General features: G+C 38.9%; 1 protein-coding gene and 1 pseudogene across 1 annotated transcript in view; both read left to right on the top strand.

The window, feature by feature from the left end:
- Nucleotides 1–19,883, top strand: part of CDKL5 (cyclin dependent kinase like 5) — a 112,700-nt gene that overhangs the window by 17,498 nt on the left and 75,319 nt on the right. The gene's annotated exons all lie outside the window — the stretch shown is intronic.
- LOC133052126 (gap junction alpha-1 protein-like) lies at nt 536–6,602 on the top strand (annotated as a pseudogene).

The raw sequence follows: 19,883 nt of genomic DNA, 5'->3' as shown, positions 1-19,883 counted from the left end.
CCATTAAAAGTATTATTCATTTTTGTTCTGGTGTTTTTGATTGTTAGCATTTCCTTTTAATTTTTCCTTAAAGTTGTATATTCTTTCATTAGTCATCTGTTCTTGCATGTGGTCTCCCTTTTCCATTCGAGCACTTATGATAGTAATGATAGTTGTTATCTGAAATTATTCCTGGTAATCCCCAAATCTGTGACCAGTCTAAGTCTTGTTCTGATGCTGGCTTAATCTCCTCAGTGTTTTCCCTTGCCTTTTAGCATACTTTTTACTGCTTTTTAAAAGCCAGGTAGGACATATTGGATAATAGAAACAGAGGCCCGTAGTGTAAGGTTTCATGTTAATTTGGGTAGGAGTTAGGCTGTGTTTAATGTTAAATGTGTATATGCCAGAGACTTCAGTTTCCTCTAGTTTCTTTATTTTTTAAAATTTTCTCCCCCATTATCTTTGGGTTTCCCTAAGAAGTCTTTTTTAAATAGTATCTGTTTCTTGCAACTCTTTCTGTTGTAATCTGCTGTTATTGTATTGGCACTTTGGTGACATGGTGGTAGAATGTGGGGAGGGGGAAGTGTTTTATGATCTTAGAACCAGATGTTAGTCTTTTGGTGGGCCTGAGCCCTGGACTGCAATCTTCAGAAGTATTTCTTAGACTTCCCCCCACCCCTTCTTCCTTTTAGTTGAAACAAAGCTAGAGGTATGCAGATGACACCACCCTTATGGCAGAAAGTAAAGTAGAACTAAAGAATCTCTTGATGAAAGTGAAAGAGGAGAGTGAAAAAGTTGGCTTAAAGCTCAACATTCAGAAAACTAAGATCATGGCATCCAATCACTTCATGGCAAATAGATGGGGAAACAGTGGCCGAATTTATTTTTTGGGGTCAAAATCACTGCAGATGGTGACTGCAGCCATGAAATTAAAAGATGCTTACTCCTTGAAAGGAAAGTTATGACCAACCTAGACAGCATATTAAAAAGCAGAGACATTACTTTGCCAACAAAGGTCCATCTAGTCAAGGCTATGGTTTTTCCAGTAGTCGTGTGTGGATGTGAGAGTTGGACTATAAAGAAAGCTGAGCACCAAAGAATTGATGCTTTTGAACTGTGGTGTTGAAAACTCTTGAGAGTCCCTTGGACTGCGAGGAGATCCAACCAGTCCATCCTAAAGGAGATCAGTCCTAGGTGTTCATTGGAAGGACTGATGTTGAAGCTGAAACTCCAATACTTTGGCCACCTGATGAGAACAGCTGACTCATTGGAAAAGACCCTGATGCTGGGAAAGATTGAGGGCAGGAGGAAAAGGGGACGACAGAGGATGAGATGGTTGGATGGCATCACCAACTCAATGGACATGGGTTTGGGTGAACTCTGGGAGTTGATGATGGACAGGGAGGCCTGGTGTGCTGCAGTCCATGGGGTTGCAAAGAGTGGGACATGACTGAGTAACTGAATTGAACTGAGGCTAGAGGAGTCTGTATTTGGCTAATTCCCCCTCTCCCAAGACAATATAAAAGACTTGGGTAAATTTTCCCTTGTAATGTTGGCCTTTATTAAGGAGAACCTTCTAGGCTTATTTCAAAACTGTTACCTTTGCCATGGGTGCATTTCAAAATGGTTACTTCTCTCTTCCTCTTACCCAAAAGGGGAGGAGATTGTTGTTGGGTCTTTACACTCAGAACTTGGTAAGGTTCCTGGAGGTAAAGCCATTAGAATATAGAGGCTTTCCTAATATTGGGCCTCCAAGAGTTCTTATGCATAATCCTTTATCAAAATTACAATTTAAATTTTCTTACTAGTGTTTTACTTCAACACCTTCTGTTCCAGGTAAGCTGATCTTGAATGTGATTCTCTGCATTTGGCTGTCTCTCCCGATTTCAGTAGTTCAGTTTGCCCTGTGTCCTCAATTCTCTGATAAGTCTAAGTTGTTGATTGGCAGTTTATTTGGATTTTTTCTTGTTGTAAGGATAGGAATGACAATACCCAAGCACTTTATGTATTGGAGCTAAAACCTAAAGTTTTATATTTGTATTTTCAAATTGGAAACACATTGTCCAGTTTTAAAATTATGTTCAACAAGAGGCTTTTAACTTCTGTATGAGCCATTTGCTTAGCTAGATGACTCATTCTCAGTTATTTTCATCCCTTTGAATCTCCAATCTGTGTATTTTAAAAGTGCTTAGTAAGAACTTTTTCAGAGCCAAAGATTTGTAAAAGTTAAGAACTTCATGTTGTTCTAGAAAATTCCCAATAACTTCATCCTAAATTAACTAGAATTTTTTATTTTTTGCACCCACTCCCACCCCAGCACTGTTTTTTGTTTTATCAGATACCTTCTATAAACCATGCTAAAGTAGTTTCATGGATTATTTTCTTTAACCTTCATTTGTTGTTTCTTCACCCCACTTGTTTTTGAAGAAGTTAACTCAGTTTTTGAAAGCATTTTGAAATCTTTGGGACTAAGCATTGGTTAAATTTGAAAAACTAATGAGAATAAATGACCAACTTTTATGCTGTGAATGGTCTATTTTCAATTAACCTTGAAGAATGTATTAATTATGAACTATACATCTTGGTGATTTTAGCTTAATAGGATTACTTCCAGAGTCTGCCTGATAGAGGACAGTTTGGCTAAAATGTATTATTTAAGCAACTGAGAAAGCACTGGGTGTGCTTTTAAATCTTATAATTTGATTACTTGCTAAAAAATTACATTTTGGGAGGTTTCAGTTCTTATCCTTAAACAGTTGTAACCAACTTTGAGTGGTTGACATTGTAAAATGCATTAATCTTGCACCCCTTCTTAGGTTTCATTTTAAGTTTTATTTTTCTCATTGACTCTACTGTGAGGAATAGCCGTTAAACCAAGAAGCAAGTAAGCTGCATGGTATTTAAGATTGCTCATTAATTGGCAGATTCATATTATGTTTACTTTAAGAAATATTTTCCTCTTTTTTAATTTTCCTAGTTGTTTGAAATGAACATTTACCTTGGGAATAAATTTTTAACTATTTAATTTTTTAAAGAAGGAGAATTAAAATATAAATATTATGAATGTTATGTTAATATATTAAATAAGTTCAGTTCAGTCGTTCAGTTGTGTCCGACTTTTTGTGACCCTATGGATTGCAGCATGCCAGACCCCCCTGTCCATCACCAACTCCCAGAGCTTGCTCAAACTCATGTCCATTGAGTCGGTGATGCCATCCAACCATCTCATCCTCTGTTGTCCCCTTCTCCTGCCTTCAATCTTTGCCAGCATCAAGGTCTTTTCAGATGAGTCAGTTCTTTGCATCAGGTGACCAAAGTATTGGAGTTTCAGCTTCAACATCAGTCCTTCCACTGAATATTCAGGACTGATTAGCTTAAGGATTGACTGGTTTGATCTCCTTGCAGTCCAAGGGACTCTCAAGAGTCTTCTCCAACACCATAGTTCAAAAGCATCAATTCTTCAGTGCTCAGCTTTCTTTATAGTCCAACTCTCACATCCATACATGACTACTGGAAAAAACATAGCCTTGACTAGATGGACCTTTGTTGGCAAAGTAATGTCTGCTTTTTAATATGCTGTCTAGGTTGATCATACCTTTCCTTCCAAGGAGTAAGCGTCTTTGAATTTCATGGCTGCAGTCACCATCTGCAGTGATTTTGGAGCCCAAAAATAAAGTTTGTTTTAAAAATGATGAGGCAGTGCTATATTGAAATAATTTGGTTAAAAATAATTATTTTTGCTATGTGATAATCAGTTAGCTTTGGTCCTCCATTTTAAGGTAAGATCTGTTTGTTTGGCATGTTCTGAACTAGAGGCAGAAACTTCTCCCTAGGCTTTTTCCTCAGAGACATTACTTATAAAGAAAGAGGACTGTCAGGAGGAAGTGGAGAAAGAATAGAAGGTCTTCAGGAGTGGCTCGGCAGGTGTAGTGCCCCATGCAGGTTCCACCTACTCACAGCACTTTGGTGGGTGGTATCAGAATTGCTGCTCCTGAAATTTTTTTAAAAGCTCTTGATATATTAAAATACTATCTTAGAAGAAACCAGGAAGAATGAACACTGTGTGTCAGTATTGTAGTCTTTACAAAAAAGCTTCCATGTGGTAACAATTGAAAGGAAGATAATGGTCCACCTTCAGCAGATGAGTATCTGAATTGAGGCCCTGATGGCAGAGACCTGACTTCAGTTCCCTCTTTTGGTTCTGATCTTGCTGGTCTACTCTCCTGACTGGAATGCAGCTATCCTTGTAAAATGCCCCTTTATGTACCACAGCATTCAGGACCACAGCACCATACAGATTGCCTTCCTGTCTCCAGAGACTCTCAGGATCAGACCCATGATTCCTGACATCTTTTACTTTTTGTTACCACCAAAATTCACTGGTCATCCATTACCCAGAACCCTTGTCTCTGTACTGATCTGTATATCCCTCAATTGCATCCTGTTTTCTCCCTCAACTCTCCCACCATCCCCTAGAGCTCCCCCAACTGCTGTTACTACTTTCTCTGATGGCCTCAATCTTGCCCCGGCCTCACAGTGTAATTTGACTTTCTGCCTCTAGGATTCTCTGCTGATGCCTGAGGTAGCCTCCTTTGTCATATTCTGCTACCTCTGTCTACTACCTGATAACCATACTGCCTGCCTTTGAGCTCCTTGAGTACAGTGAGTCCTTCCCTCTTCAAATTTTTGCCCATGCTGCTGCTTCACACGCAGCAGTTTTTCCACTCTTTGCTTGACTGACTCTGTACATTCTGATCTGGATTTCATTGTGCTAATCTCTGTCGGTCCCTATTTCTTTCCTCTTGACACTTATTCGCACTTGTATATTCATTTACTAAACCTTTTTCATTGATTCTAAGTGTACATTTCAGCCCCCCCCCCCCCCAATTCTGAAATTGGGACACATCTTACCTTGGATGCCCTGCTTGATTTCTGAATGGTAAATAAAATAATGATTTATCTTACAGTCAATTAATTGTGATAATCAATAAAATACTGTGCTTTTGCTGATCTGTTCCCCCTAGTTGATTGTGAGCTCTGAAGGACTCATAGTAGGAACCAGTGCCCATTACCATACGTGACACCTACTAGGCACTCCATAAATAATGCTGGGATGAATATCATTATCTGGACATGATGGCCCAATACATCTGAAAATGAATCAGCCAATATATGCATGTAAATTTTTAATTCAGCTTTTGTGCTTGAATTTTAATCTTTGAAGATTGCCTTATTCTGGAATTGGAGATATTTAGATGTGTCTATTTTGTTCCCCTGTTTATGTAACTTATCACATTATTGATATATGTACATTCTTATTTAAGAATATTTACTCACCATGTATGGAAAATGAATCCACATCAGCTTTTATCAGGTATCAGCAGTTGCCTTTCGTTAGGGGAAAGAATGAGGAAGGTACCAAAGAGTAGCAGATTTGTAAGCTTTAGACAGTTCTGAGTGCTTTTTCATTTTACTTCATCCTTTAAGGAGTGCAGTCACTTGGCATACCTACTTCGTTTTTAAGGGAAAGAACAGTGAACAGGTAGCGTGAGTTACTAGAGTGCTTTAGGCCAACTCCTTGACAGGGTTCACAGGTAGAGGGAAGGTATGGCTCTCAGTCCTTTGCGTTTTCAGAATCCTGCTACTGGGAACAGCAGTTGAGTCAACCTGACATGATGAGTAGTTTGCCTTTAGTTGTAACGTTGGGCAACTTGGTTGTGAAAATGTCTGCTATGATAAGTCCTTCTCAGTCTCTCACATGCACTTCTGAGTCCTGCAGATCATATTTGCATCTCTCCCCATGCTCTTGTACCTAGTCCGTGTGTCCTGTGTGATGCAAAAGGAGGACAAGTTGAATAAGAAAGAGGAGGAACTCAAAGTTGCCCAAACCAATGGTGCCATTGTAGAGATGCCCTTAGAGGAAATTGAAATCAGGAAGTTCAGGTATGGCCTTGAAGAACACGGCAAGGTGAAAATGGTGGGAGTGGAGGCTTGCTGTGAACCTATACCATCTGCATCTTCAAGTCTGTCTTTTGAGGTGGCTTTCGTGCTGATCCAGTGGTACATCTAGGGATTCAGCCTGAATGCGGTTTACACTTGGAAACGAGACCTCTGCCACATCAGGTGGATTGCTTCCTCTCTTGCCCCACAGAGAAAAACATCTTCATCTACTTCATGTTGCTGGTTTCCTTGATGTCTCTTGCCTTGGATATCATCGATCTCTTCTCTGTCTTACTCAAGAGCATTAAAGACCATGTGAAGGATCCAGAGAGTGAGCCTTTCATTTGGTCTGCCAAGCCCCTCCAGTGGCTCCTCAACCACTATTCCTCTTTCCACCATGTTTCCTCACAGGCACAAACTGGTTCCCAGAGACAGAAACAGTTCTTTCTGCTACAGTTACAGCAAACAAGGAAGTGAGCAAAACCTTGCTAATTACAGCGCATAACAAGTTTGAATGGGACAGGCAGGAAGCACTGTCTCTAACATACATAAACTTCTGATTACCCTGATAACAAGCATAACTCCAAAAAATATCTAGCTACTGGACACTGGCCATTGTAGACAAGCAGCCGTTCTGCAGAGCTAGCAGACATGCCAGCAGTATAAATTACCTAGAGATCTAGACAGGTGGTTGAAAGCATTACAGTTCTGCTCACTTGTTAAAGAAAAGGAAGGTGCAATAGACAATGTACTTCTGTTTCAGTGGAGGTGGTACTCACTGACCTCATTGACAAAGCTTAGCAGATACAAAGGCATTAGACTGGTTCTTTAGAGATGTTGGGGATAGGAGGATGGAAAGAGGGGAATTAACAGAGGTACATGTTGGTATTTAAAGTCATTGACTCAAAGAACTTGCATTTTTATAAGTAAAAGTTGTACTAGGTGATGCATAAGTAAGGCCTTTTTCTCCCCATTTCCCCTAGAATGGTTCAGTGTACGTGAAACTGATATTTGCCACATATTGGTATAAACAGATGCCGTATAAACTCATGAACATAGATTTTAAAATAATGCACACAGGGTTCAAACGAGCTTTTCTCGTGGATTTTTTTGGTAAGGGTCAAAATTATATTTACATTACATAATTTCTACCGTAAAAGTAAAGCACTGGTTTTCCTTAACTACCCCCAACCTGCAGCGTATCCTATTATAGATACTAGTTCTGTTCATTATAATATTTTCTCTTTTGTAGAAAGATGTCACAAATGATTTCCTTTTTCTGAAATGTAATCATTGATGCTTGAATGATAGAATTTTAGTACTGTAAACAACACTCATTAATGTGAGAAACTTAAAAGAAATGCTTATAGCTGGACTATTAAGTGTTCTTACATGAATTTTGCAATAACTGATAGTTCTTGCCTTCATCCAACTTAATAAACAGTATTTTGGAACTTATATTCTTTTGAGTTTGGCAGTCTGTCTTTTGGGGTTACCAGCATTTTTATATTTGTACTAAGATTTTATTTGGCATCCAAGAGAGGTTGAAAGATGTTTGAGTATTTTCAGTGTAACTAATTTGTTTGAAATATATACCACAGAAATGCTGCAGTCCATGAATCGCGAAGAGTCGGACACGACTGAGCAACTGAACCGAACTGATAGATGATTGGTGAAAATACTGAATTTAGTGCATTATTCTTGCATGACAGCTACATAAGAAGTTTCATACAATGAAAAACCCTAATTTTGTTTAACACTTCACACTGAACTATTGTCATGTTCAGCTTTACTGCACGCAATGTAGACCTAGCCCATCATATGTTCTACAGTGTTCTTTGTTTAATAAAGTGTTAAGAGAGCAATCTACATGCCTGCTTTCTTTGAGAGCTTCTAGCTGCACTGATCTTTTTGAATTCTTCCTTGGTACATCTTCATCTAAGCAAAATACGCTAGAACAGATTCTTTGAAATGGAATTGTGGAGACTGTGTTAGAGAAGGTTTTAGTATTTGGTTTTTTAATTATATGTATCAGCATCATACATATACTTACTACTTTCAGATGTGCAAAAATTGTAGCTTGTTTTTCTTTTAACTGATCTACTTTTCGTCAGAAGCTTCCTCCTACCTGACAGGGCACCAGGGGAAGGCAAAGATGGGGACAACATTAAACTTGCCAATCCATCTGACTGCATCTTGCTCTGATGGTCTCATTTGGAAAACCCATTCGCTTGGTTCAGTCAAGAGTCTTTCAGATTTCCTTCTCACAGACTTCTTGAGGAAGAATCCCTATCATGTTCTAATGGGGTGTGTGCTTCTGTGGGAGACTGTAAAACTTATGAAACCTTGGAATCAGATTGGACATTGCCACCCTCACTTCCTCTTTCACATTCATTTTCATATATTACTGACTTGATTTTCTTTAAATTTTTCTCTTGAGATAGTTATAGATTCACATGAATTATAGATTCAATTATAAGAAATAATAGATTCCATATATCCTTCAAATAATTTCTCCTAATAGTAGTATCTTACATAATTATAGCAGAACATCATAACCAGAAAACTGACATTGATATAATCCATCAATTGTATTCAGATTTCACCGATTTTACTTACACTAGTGTGTATGTGGTGTGTGTGCTTGTGTGTATATGTAGTTCTGACACTTGTGTAAACTCGTGTGGCCACCACAGTCAAGATAGAGGACAGTTTTTTTTAACCAGGATTCTTTATGCAATCTTTTTTTTTTTTATGCAATCTTTTTTTTTTTATGCAATCTTTTTATAGACACAGCTACATCCCGACATAGCTACATCCCTCTTTTACCCTCTACCCATCCCCTGGCAACCACTAATATGTTCATCTCTATAATTTTGTCATTTCAAGAATGCTATTTAAATGGAATGATATAGTATATAACTTTTTTAGATTGGCCTTTTTCACTCAGCATGACTTCTTGAGAACCATCCAGGTTTTTTGTGTGAACCAATCATTTGTTCTTTTTTATTGCTGAGTAGTATTCCATAGAGTGGGAGGTATCATGGTTTATTAACCTATTGAAGGACCTTCAGGTTTTTTCTAGTTTTTGGCTATTACAAATAAAATTGCTATGAAGAATCATGCACAGGTTTTTTGTGAACCTGACCTTTCATTTCCCTGGAATAAATGCTGAAAAGGATAGTTGCTGAGTTATATGCTAAATGAGCGTATAGTTTTGTGAGAAACTACTGGTGTACTCTTTTTTCCAGAGTGTTTCTCTTCCCATCAGCAATGTATGACTGATCTCATTCTCCATATGCTCACCAACCTTTGGTATTGTTACTATTTTTTATTTAGCCATTCTAATAGGTATATAGGTGATCTCGTAGTTTAAATTTGCATTTCTGTAATGGCTAGTCATGTTGAACATCTTTTCACGTGCTTGTTTGATATCTCTGTATTCTCTTCAGTGAAATATCTGTGTCATTCGTCCATTTTCTAGTTGAATGTTTTATTACTGTTGAATTTAAGGAGTTTTTGAAATATATATATATTCTTGATTAAAATCCATGTTGGATATGTTTGAAAATATTTTTTCCCAGCTTGTAGCTTGTCTTTTCATTGCTTAATCAGGTCTTTCACAGAGCAGAATGTTTTAATTTTGATGCAGTAATGTAATAATTTTTCCTTTTATAGATTGTTGTTTTGGTGGTAAGTCTAAAAACTTTTTGTCTAGTCATTAATCCTAAAGATTTTCTCCTTTGTCTGCATCTAAAATTTTATAAATTTGCATTTTACACTTAAGTCCATGATCTGTTTTGAGTTAATTTTTATACAGGTTGCTTGAGATGTAGGTTGAGGCTTTTTGTTTTTTGGCCTATGGATGACCAGTTGCTATAGCACTACTTGTTGAACAGTCTCTCCTCCTTTCACTGAATTTCTTTTGCAGGCAAAAATCAGTTGAGCATATTTGTGTGGCTCTATTTCTGGGTTCTCTGAGCCATCCCATTGATCGAGTGTTTATCCTTCTGCCAGTGTCATGCTGTCTTGACTACTGTTATGTGGCTCTGTAGCAAGCCTCACCATCAGATATAGTGATTCCTCCCACCTTATTCTCTTTTTTCAAAATTTCTTTAGCTATTCCAGGTCATGTGCCTTTCAGTTTCTGTTTTAGAATAAGCTTTCCTATAGCTATAGAACACTTGCTGGCATTTTGATAGGAATTACTTTAAATTTATATATCCATTTGGGAAGGATTGGCATCTTGTTGATTCTTATAATACATGAGTACAGTGTGTTTCTCTATTTAGGTTCTCTTCAATTTTTTTCATTAACATTTTATAATTTTCAGGATACAGATGCTATAGATATTTTGTTAGGTTTATATTTCATTTCCTTGGAGCAATTGTAAATCTTATGTTGCTTCTAATTTCTGTCTCCACATTTTTGTAGTTTGTGTATAGAAATGTGATTAATTTTTGTGTGTTTATCTTGTATTTTACAGTCTCACAAAACTCATAGTTCTAGGAGTTTGTTGGTTGATTCCTTAGAATTTTATATGTAGACCATCATGTCATCTGTAAATAGTGTCTATTTCATTCCTTTGTTTACATTCTGTATGCTTTTTATTTCTTTTTTGTGGCTTATTACTCTGATTAGAACTTATAATACTGTGTTAAGTTGCAGTGATTAGAGCAGACACTCTTGTCTTTTTTGTGATCTTAGGGGAAAAGCATTGTCTTTCACCATTAAATATGTTAGCTGCAGAGTTTTATGGATGATGTTTATCAAGTTAAGGAAATTACCTTCTATTAGCTTACCAGAGTTTCTTTTATTTTTTAAGTCATGAATGGATGCTGGATTTTGTCAGATTCTTCTATTATGTGATTTTTGTTCTTTACCCTGTTGATAATATTTTCAAATGTCAAATCAGTCTTGAATATCTGGAATAAATCCAACTTGGTCATGGTGCATAGTTCTTTTCATATATTGCTGGATTTGATTTGCTAATATTTTGAGTTCATGAGCTGTATCAGTCGGTAGCTTTCGTTTTTTGCGTTATCAGGGTTTGGTATCCACATAGCAGTAACTTCATAAAATGAGTTGGGAAGTGTTTCTTCCTCTTCTGATTTCTGGAAGAGGTTATATAAAATTGATGCTGATTCGTCTTCAAATGTTTGGTAGAATTCTTCAGTGAACCCATCAGAGCCTGAAGATTTATTGGAAACTCTAAAGTTATAAATTCACTGTATTTAATAATTATCTGACTATTGTTTATTTCACCTTGGTTAAGTTTTGGTAGCTTGTGATTTTCAAGGAATTGGCCCATTTTTTTTTTCTAAGTTGTCAAATTTATGAGTGTGAAGTCTGTGGTACTTCTTACTATCCTTTTAATGGCTACAGAATTATAGGCATCTCCCCTATTTCATTCCTGATATTGATAATTTTTGTCTTCTCTCTTTTTAAAAATCTTTATCAGTCTTGGTAGATGTTAATCAACTTTACCAATTTTGGGGGGAAACAGATTTTACTTCATTGATTTTTTTTTCCCTCAATTGTTTTCTTATTTGAAACGTCATTGATTTCTGATTTTATCTTTATCATTTCCTTCCCTCTTGCTTTGGGTTTGTTTTCTTTTTCTAGTGTTGAGGTAAGCATTTAGGTTATTGATTTGAGACCTTTCTTCTTTAATATATGCAGTTAGTGCTATACATTTCTTTCTTAGCATTGCTTTAGCTGCATCCCACATATTTTGATATAATATGTTTTTATTAAGGGCCTTCTCTGGTGGCTCAGACCTTAAAGAATCTGCTTGCAATCCCAGAGACCTGGATTCGATCCCTGGGTTGAGAAGATCCCCTGGAGAAGGGAATGGCTACCCACTCCAGTATTCTTTGGAGAACTCCATGGACAAAGGAGCCTGGTGGGCTATAGTCCATGGGGTCGCGAAGAGCCGGACACGACTGAGCGACTAACACACACACACACATTTTCACCAAGATGTTTGCCTCTCCCTCAGCTTTCCTAGAAAAGGGCTCTGCTGAAAGCTTTCCGGGAGTTCAGGATTTTTAAGGCATGACCCACCCATCTCCATGCATGGTCCTACAGTAAAACTGTTCTCTGTTCCGAAGTCCAACGCTTTGGTATTATTTGGCCACACTGCACGTGGGGTGCATGCACTTACTTGCATATGGTAACTGTTGACCATCCTGTAGGAGGAGCAGGAGAGGCAGGCGTGCCTTGTCACTGCTCCCCACGTGGCCTCCACTGACACTACCCTGGCAGGGGATTGGGCCTGCTTCCCACTCTGCCTTTGCTGGTATGAATGGAGTCACAATTTTCACTGTTAAGTCTGGCTGGAGTAGAGTGGTTATTGTTTAAAAGTTTTCCATTTTGGTAGGCTGGTCCTTTATTGGGCTTTAAGCTCAAGAGACAGCGAGCTTTGGTTGGGGCTATTTCTTGTCTGTGTCACAGGCATTTTAGGGTTGCTTGTTGAAGTAGTTTTATTGGAGTTGCTTTAAAATCCTTGTCAGATAATTCCAACATTTATTTCATCTTGGTGTAAGTCTCTTGTCTTCTCATTCAAATTGTGACTCTAAAGGTCCTTGGTATGATGAGTGAATTTTGTTTCTATCCTGGTCAATTTGTATGAGGCTCTGGATCCTTTTTGATTTATTTTGTTGAGCAGGTAGCCTTCCTGTAGCAGGATAGTGTGAGGGTTGCGGGTGTATGTTCAGTTTCTTGCTAGGCCTCCCTGATCCCACCTCTGCAGAAGTCTTGCTTTTACTCCCATTGCCTCCTTGCAGGTGGATGGAGCAGATGTTCAGCTCCTCACTTGGCCTTGCTAAGACCTTTCCAGCAAAGAAAGTGAAAGTGAAGTCATTCAGTTATGTCCAACTCTTTGCGACCCCATGGACTGTAGCCCACCAGGCTCTTCCATCCATGGAATTTTCTAGGCAAGAGTACTGGAGTGGGTTGCCATTTCCTTCTCCAGGGGATCTTCCTGACCCAAGGATTAAAGCCGGGTCTCCTGGATTGCAGGCAGACGCTTTACCATTTGAGCCACCAGGGAATCCCAGCAAAAGTGGACCACTAATTCACCCTTCCTTATTATCTCTGCTTTGTCCTGAAGACACTACCCTGGCAGGGGCGCCAGAGTACTATTGCCTGCTTCTGCCTAGGGGAAGAGAGAAGATCAGCTTGAGAACTGGACCCACCGGCACCACAGAGGGGTGAATGGCGCACTCCCTGATTCTGCCGGGCTGGGGATGGAAGATTAGGTCCCTGCTTCCTTATGTGTGTGTGTGTAAGAGTGTCTACCCACTTAGCCCCACTGAAACCTCAGTGGGGTAGTGGTGCAGTTTTTCATGTTTGCTTGAGCAGGGTGAGTATTGCCTTGAAGGACTTTTCTGTTGTTAGCTCATCCTTTTTTTGATCTTTTAGCGCAGGAACGGGCTATTCTTGGCACTTTTTTATATTCTACTCTTGTCGGTTCCAGGTCACAGGCTTCTCTGGCACCCTGGTGAGGATACATGGGAAACAATGAGGGATCCCAGGAGACTGAGTGCTGAGGTGTTCCTTAGGTCCCCAAGTCTTCAGGCAGTCGTCGTCCTCCTTTCCATCCTGTCTTCTATCTTTGTGTATTATGTACAGGGGTCTTTAGTTTTAAGAGGAGGCACCTGGGAGAAATGAGGCTACTCCATCTTTACCAACTAGAATTTTCCATTTGTGTGTGTGAAAATTCTGTAAACGTCCATTTTATGATAATGAACATCAGTTCATCCTTCAAATATACCATGTATCTGGCACTGTGATTGAGACTTAGTCTTTACCTTCAGAGATCTCAGTTTTTTACAGTTTCAAAGTCCTTTGAAATAGATTTTAATTTGCCCCATAGCACTCAGGTAGAAATATAATTATTTTAGAAATAAAACTAAATCTAGCTCATCACCTGGCTTGTTGATATTACTAGCCCTCCTTTACTTCCTGTGGACTAATACAAGCCTCCTTTGGTTTATGACATACCAGACAAATGGGGAAAGGGGCATTGTCCTTAGTGCTTTGTCATTACCATGGTTACTGTTGCTTGTTACTCAGGTTACCATTAGACATTTTGCCAGGAGCTGCCCTCCAGTGGGCATTGTTTCCCTGGCCCCACCTCTCCAGGCTGTGGTGCTTAGTGGGCAGACTGGAGGGGTCTCTCCAAGCACCATCACTGTTCTAAGTCCTGGACATGCTTCTGTCTCATGTGGAAGCTACAGCCCCAAAATCCAGAGGAATGTCACCCCTCTTTAACCTATTGGATGGGAAGTTCGGTTCAACTGTGAGTCTGGGCTTTATATAGTAAGGTCTGTTCGTTCTCTCCAGGGTTGGGAGAAGCCCCTTGAGGACGAATTACTTGCTCTCGACTTTCCTTTGGAAACTTGCTTTGGTGATTTGAGAATGCCCAGAAGTAGAGTTGAGCAAGCTCCAGGAGTGGGTGATGGGCAGGAAAGCCTGGCATGCTGCAGTCCATGGGGTCGCAAAGAGTTGGACATGACTGAGCAGCTGAACTGAACTGAGAAGTAGAGTGTTTTGAACTTGATGATGGTAATAATGGTAATAACATTTAGCTTATGTGCTGTACTGAGCATTTTCTTTGTATCTTCTCATTTAATCCTAATAGCACTCTCAAGAGTTAGTGATACTATTAGACCCAGATTGCAACAAAGGAAATCGAGGTACCAAGAAGTTAACAAACTGGCCCAAAGTCACTCGGCTAGTAGCTGGTGGAGCTAGAATTCAAATCCAGGCAGTGTGACTCTGGATCTGAAGTTCTCACACTTCTTCTTGGTGTATGACATCTTTTGACTTTCACTTTGCTTTATTATTTGTTTGAAATCAAGATTGGGTCTGAAAGAAGTGCTTCTGGGCTTTTGAAAGGTATCACAGAATTAAATGTAATTAAACAGCATTTCTAGTTAGAAACACTTTGTTTTCTTTCTTATGAAACCATATAGATAGATCTGGCAACTGGAGTATGAAAAATAGCCTGTACCTAGCTTATGTTTTAAATTGGAGTATAGTCATCTAATAATCAGATTTTTTATTTGTTTCTGAAAGTAGGAAGTGATGATTTTGTTAGAAACTTCTGCCTTTCTGTTTGGTAGTTTAGGGCTCAAGAGAAAATTTAACCAGATTGTTTTTTATGATATATATCTGTTTATCACATTTCTTTATATGGTGGTAACATTTTCTATTCCTTTAGAAGTGCCTTTTTGAACAAAAATACAGGTAGTAGTATAACTAGAAGGATGTGATTCATAAGTCATTATATAAATACTACGCATGCCCTTAGATTTAAATTCTACTTTAGGGGCTTATTATAAAGCTGTTATAATGTAGCCAAGTTCCTTTGTTCAGAAAAGATTTGTCCTTTAACTTGATTTTTTTAATGGAAATATATAAATTGTTCCATTCATTTAAAATGTGGAATCAAATTTATTTACATGTATATTCTATGTACCCAATAGTATAAAATATAAAATTTCTGACATGTTTTGTTAGAGAATAATATATAATTTCTCTTAAAGTCACCCATTAATTTCTGTTTATTCATATCATTGGTTTTGAGATTTCTACAGGCACTTTCTCACTATGTGGTTTATCTGAATCACTATGTGATTTATATAAGTCAGATACCTTTTTCAAAATTGTATTGATTTATCATCCATGCTGTTTAAATACATTCTTTGGTGATATATAAAGATTCTTTGTTAGTTCTGGCTCGAGAGGAACCACAGGAGAGAGCTTTGAAACTTTAAATGTAATTGATTAAGCCGACATCTGTTAAAACACCTGCTGTAGTGAGTCCTGCTGGATGTCTGGAATAAACAACAAGAAGGACGTGATTAGTGATTGTAGACAACCCCCATTCTGGAAGGGGCAAAACTCATGACAGCATAATGGTTGGGATGTGCTCTCTGCCCTTGAGGAGTTCTAGGACCAACAGAGAATGAAAATGTCAAAAAACAGTTTATTTCAAAACTCAGGGGATTGGTCTGTTTAAGAGAAATAATATTTCAGTCTTTATTTTCGGTGATTTTTTAGTTATGATGAAATTTACATATTCCATTTCTAGGCCCTGTGTGTCTAATGCCTTATTTCTTCTTGGTCCTTGTAAGATCCTTAAGAAGTACTTAGAGCAGTTGAACTGCTTAATTCACCCTGCCAAGCTATTTGTTCGCCTTTCTGCTAGGTCTTAGGGGTGAGAGTTATTTGTAGCGCCTACACTCATGGATCTTATTAACTGTAGTTTGACGTAGGCCTTGAGGCAGAGTTGCAAACCAAAGATTCCAGGGTAGTTGTGGTAAGAGCTTGGTAGGAGGTGTGGTTAGTGTGCTAGGGACCTCAGGAGAGGAGCACACGGAATAAGCTGGGGGATTGTGCAGTGCTTCCCAAAGGAGGGTTTTGAAGGAGAAAAGAAAGAATTAACTAGAAATACAAAGTTGGCTTCTTGTCATTTAAATAGCAGCTATAACATCACTTCCTTGGAAACTCCTTAACCCAAATCAATACTCGATTAAGTTGACCCATTTTGCTTTCTTTTATAGCAGTTACTGTTATCTTCTTGTCTGTTACCTATTTGCTTATTATGTCTCTTCTCTCCAGAATGTAACTGCTGTAAGAACAGGGACCCTCCCTCTTTTTGTCTTGTTTCCTATGTATCCCCACTGCTTAGCATGGTGCCTGTCACCACCTAGGAGTTTGGGAAATGTTTGTTTGTTGAACAAATGAATAAATGAATGAAGAAATGATGAATACTGGAAGACAGAGTGTGAGCAGATAAAAGTAAATATGTGTGAAGGCTCAGTTGAGAAGCTGTAAATAATTAGATGTGACTGGAGCAGAGGTGCTTTTTCTTAAAAGTTAGGAGATGAAGTATGGAATGAAAACTTTATCCTTGAAGTCTTGGACAGCTTCTGGGCTGCATGAAATGTAATACATATTTCTTTCCCTGAATCCAGTGATTGACAAGCAGAGTATGTTTGAAATATCTATTTTAGCAAAGTTGATGGCCTCACTGAGGCCTTGGGAAAATGTTACTAGAAGAGGATTTCAACTAGAAAGCTTTGGTGATATTCTTGAGGTCAAGTAGCCAGAATGTATAAGGTACTAAGGCATAAGGTCCTCAGGTGTGGGATTTACTACGACACTGCCAAGATGTGAAGGACTGCCAAGAATATTAGAATGTTGTTAGGTTTACAGTGTTCCTTGGCTAATTTTCTTGAAACATTGCATTGCTTGAGGTTTATATTCCATGGTTGTTTCAAAGGCATGGCCACTTTGGGGATTTTTCTCTTCCTCTCTCCTTTTTATTTTTGCTTTAGTGCTTGAGGTAGCATATATGATGTCATCCAGCTTCTTTATGTGGTGATGATAAGCAGTTCTTCCATGACTGTGAAAATATGGTACAGTTCACTTCAGACCTTTTATTACATATGCATTACATGTAAGATAAAGTGCTGGCTACTTGGATATAAAGATAAGCCAGAATTTTAGCTCTTTCAAAAATATCACAGGTTGCTGATTTATATCTGAAACACATCATTTCCTATGGTAAGAGAAAGCGAATCTGGCATTTTCTAGATTTCTCTACAACGCATAACAACAAATTTTCACCAAATTGACTAGATCCTTTGAAAATACGTTTTTTAAGAAAAGAAAAATTGTTACTACCTAAGTTGAATGTACTTTTCAGTTTTCTACATGGATTATGGTTATGGCAGAAAGCTGTGATTTAGAACTTTTTTCAGATTTTGGTTGTACCGTTCTGTTTCCTTGTCTGCCTAGGTGTGACTGATCTGTCAGAAAGCATGATCACAGGGTCCCTGGAGGTGCTCCAGGCCAGTTGTGTGAATAGGGAGCTTCTCAGGTCCTCTTGTTCTACCTGTCAGTCCTTCACATCTTGGCAGTGTTGTGGTAATCCTGCACCTGAGGACGTTATGCCTTAGTACCTTAAAGATATTATACAGAACATAATTTTGGTTGCTTTCAAACTTTGGAGCTTCCTTACCATGTTTCTGTCCTAAAACCTGGCATATGTTTCATGAATTGGAAAAAACTAAACCTTGGTGATGTTGAGGCTCAAGGTGGGCCACCCCAAAATATGCTACAATGGCATATTGATTATTTTGAATTGATGTTGCTTGAGAAACAGCTGATACAAGAAAGAAGCTCTGACCCACTTCTGTCCCCCTAAAAGCAGGAAATAAATCTCCCGTGTGAAATAAAGGTGCAGTCCTTACATCTAGAGATAGTGTGAATGTGTGTGCTCAGTTGTGTCCGACTCTTGTGACCTGCCAGGCACCTCTGTCCTTGGAATTCTCCAGGCAAGAATACCTAAGTGAGTTGCCTTCTCCAGGGGATCTTCTTGTTCAGTTCAGTTCAGTTGCTCAGTTATGTCCGACTCTTTGTGGCCCCATGAACCACAGCATGCCAGGCCTCCCTGTCTATCACCAACTCCCGGAGTCCACCCAAACCCATGTCCATTGAGTCAGTGATGCCATCCAACCATCTCATCCTCTGTCGTCCCCTTCTCCTGCCCTCCATCTTTCCCAGCATCAGGGTCTTTTCCAATGAGTCAGCTGTTCTCATCAGGTGGCCAAAGTATTGGAGTTTCAGCTTCAACATCAGTCCTTCCAATGAACATCCAGGACTGATCTCCTTTAGGATGGACTGGTTGGATCCCCTTGCAGTCCAGGGGACTCTCAGGAGTCTTCTCCAACATCACAGTTCAAAAGCATCAATTCTTCGGCACTCAGCTTTCTTTATAGTCCAACTCTCATATCCATACATGACCACTGGAAAAACCATAGCCTTGACTAGACGGACCTTTGTTGACAAAGTAATGTCTCTGCTTTTTAATATGCTATCTAGGTTGGTCATAACTTTCCTTCCAAGGATCTTCTTGACCCAGGGATTAAACCTGAGTTTCTTACATCTCCTACATTGGCAGGCGAGTTCTTTACCACTGAGCCACTAGGGAAACCACAAATCAGACATTCTTAAGCTATTCATAGCTATTCTTAAGCTATGATTTAATAACCATTTTAGTCTCTTAACTTTAGCAGGTTATGAGTCTATACTCATGGGTCTGGTTTTTGTTAGGGCTCTCAGGAATCAGTGAGCAACTTGCTTCTATAGTAGCAATTGCTACTATAACGATCTGCTGTTGTTAGCTTTCTGTACCTTGTTTACCCACCAGTGTCTAAAAAATTTAAGTATGTTGACTTCAATGGTTTCTACATAATTTACTGGGGAAATTGGCCATGAGGAAGTTAGGCACAGTCAGTTCTTCTCTCAATTAAGGAATCTATAGCAAGCTGTTTGCCTTCATTTGGATCATATATTTTTATGTTGATCATTAGTCCATTTTAATTTTAAACCTTTCTTTGTTTATTTTTCTATCATTATAGCTGAATGTTTATGTATTTAATGGAGATAATCTTTCTGGAGTACCTGGTGATGTATCTTTGGTCAATAAATTGGTTTTTCTCTCCTAATCTTTTCTTATCATGGTTCCAGATAAGAGAGTAGGATAAAAGCCTCTTCAGAGGGGAAATTCCTTTGAGACTTAAAAGGGAAAGAAAAGACAGCCCTTCCAGGTGCCAAAGAAATGTGGATTGAAGAGCAGAGTTAAGGCAGGCAAGTCCTGACATTCTCTTCCCCACACCCCTCCCACCACCATGAAAGTGAAAGTCACTCAGTCGTGTCCGACTCTGTGACCCCATAGACTATACAGCCCAGGGAATTCTCCAGGCCAGAATACTAGAGTGGGTAGCCTTTCCCTTCTCCAGAGGATCTTCCCAACCCAGGGATCGAACCCAGGTCTCCTGCATTGCAGGCAGATTCTTTACCAGCTGAGCCAAGGGAAGCCCAAGAATACTGGAGTGAGTAGCCTATCCCTTCTCCAGCGGATCTTCCTGACCCAGGAATTGAAC

The sequence above is a fragment of the Dama dama genome, chromosome X (assembly GCF_033118175.1).
Source record: "Dama dama isolate Ldn47 chromosome X, ASM3311817v1, whole genome shotgun sequence".
Taxonomy (NCBI): domain Eukaryota; kingdom Metazoa; phylum Chordata; class Mammalia; order Artiodactyla; family Cervidae; genus Dama; species Dama dama.
This window is presented reverse-complemented; position numbering and strand designations above follow the sequence as displayed.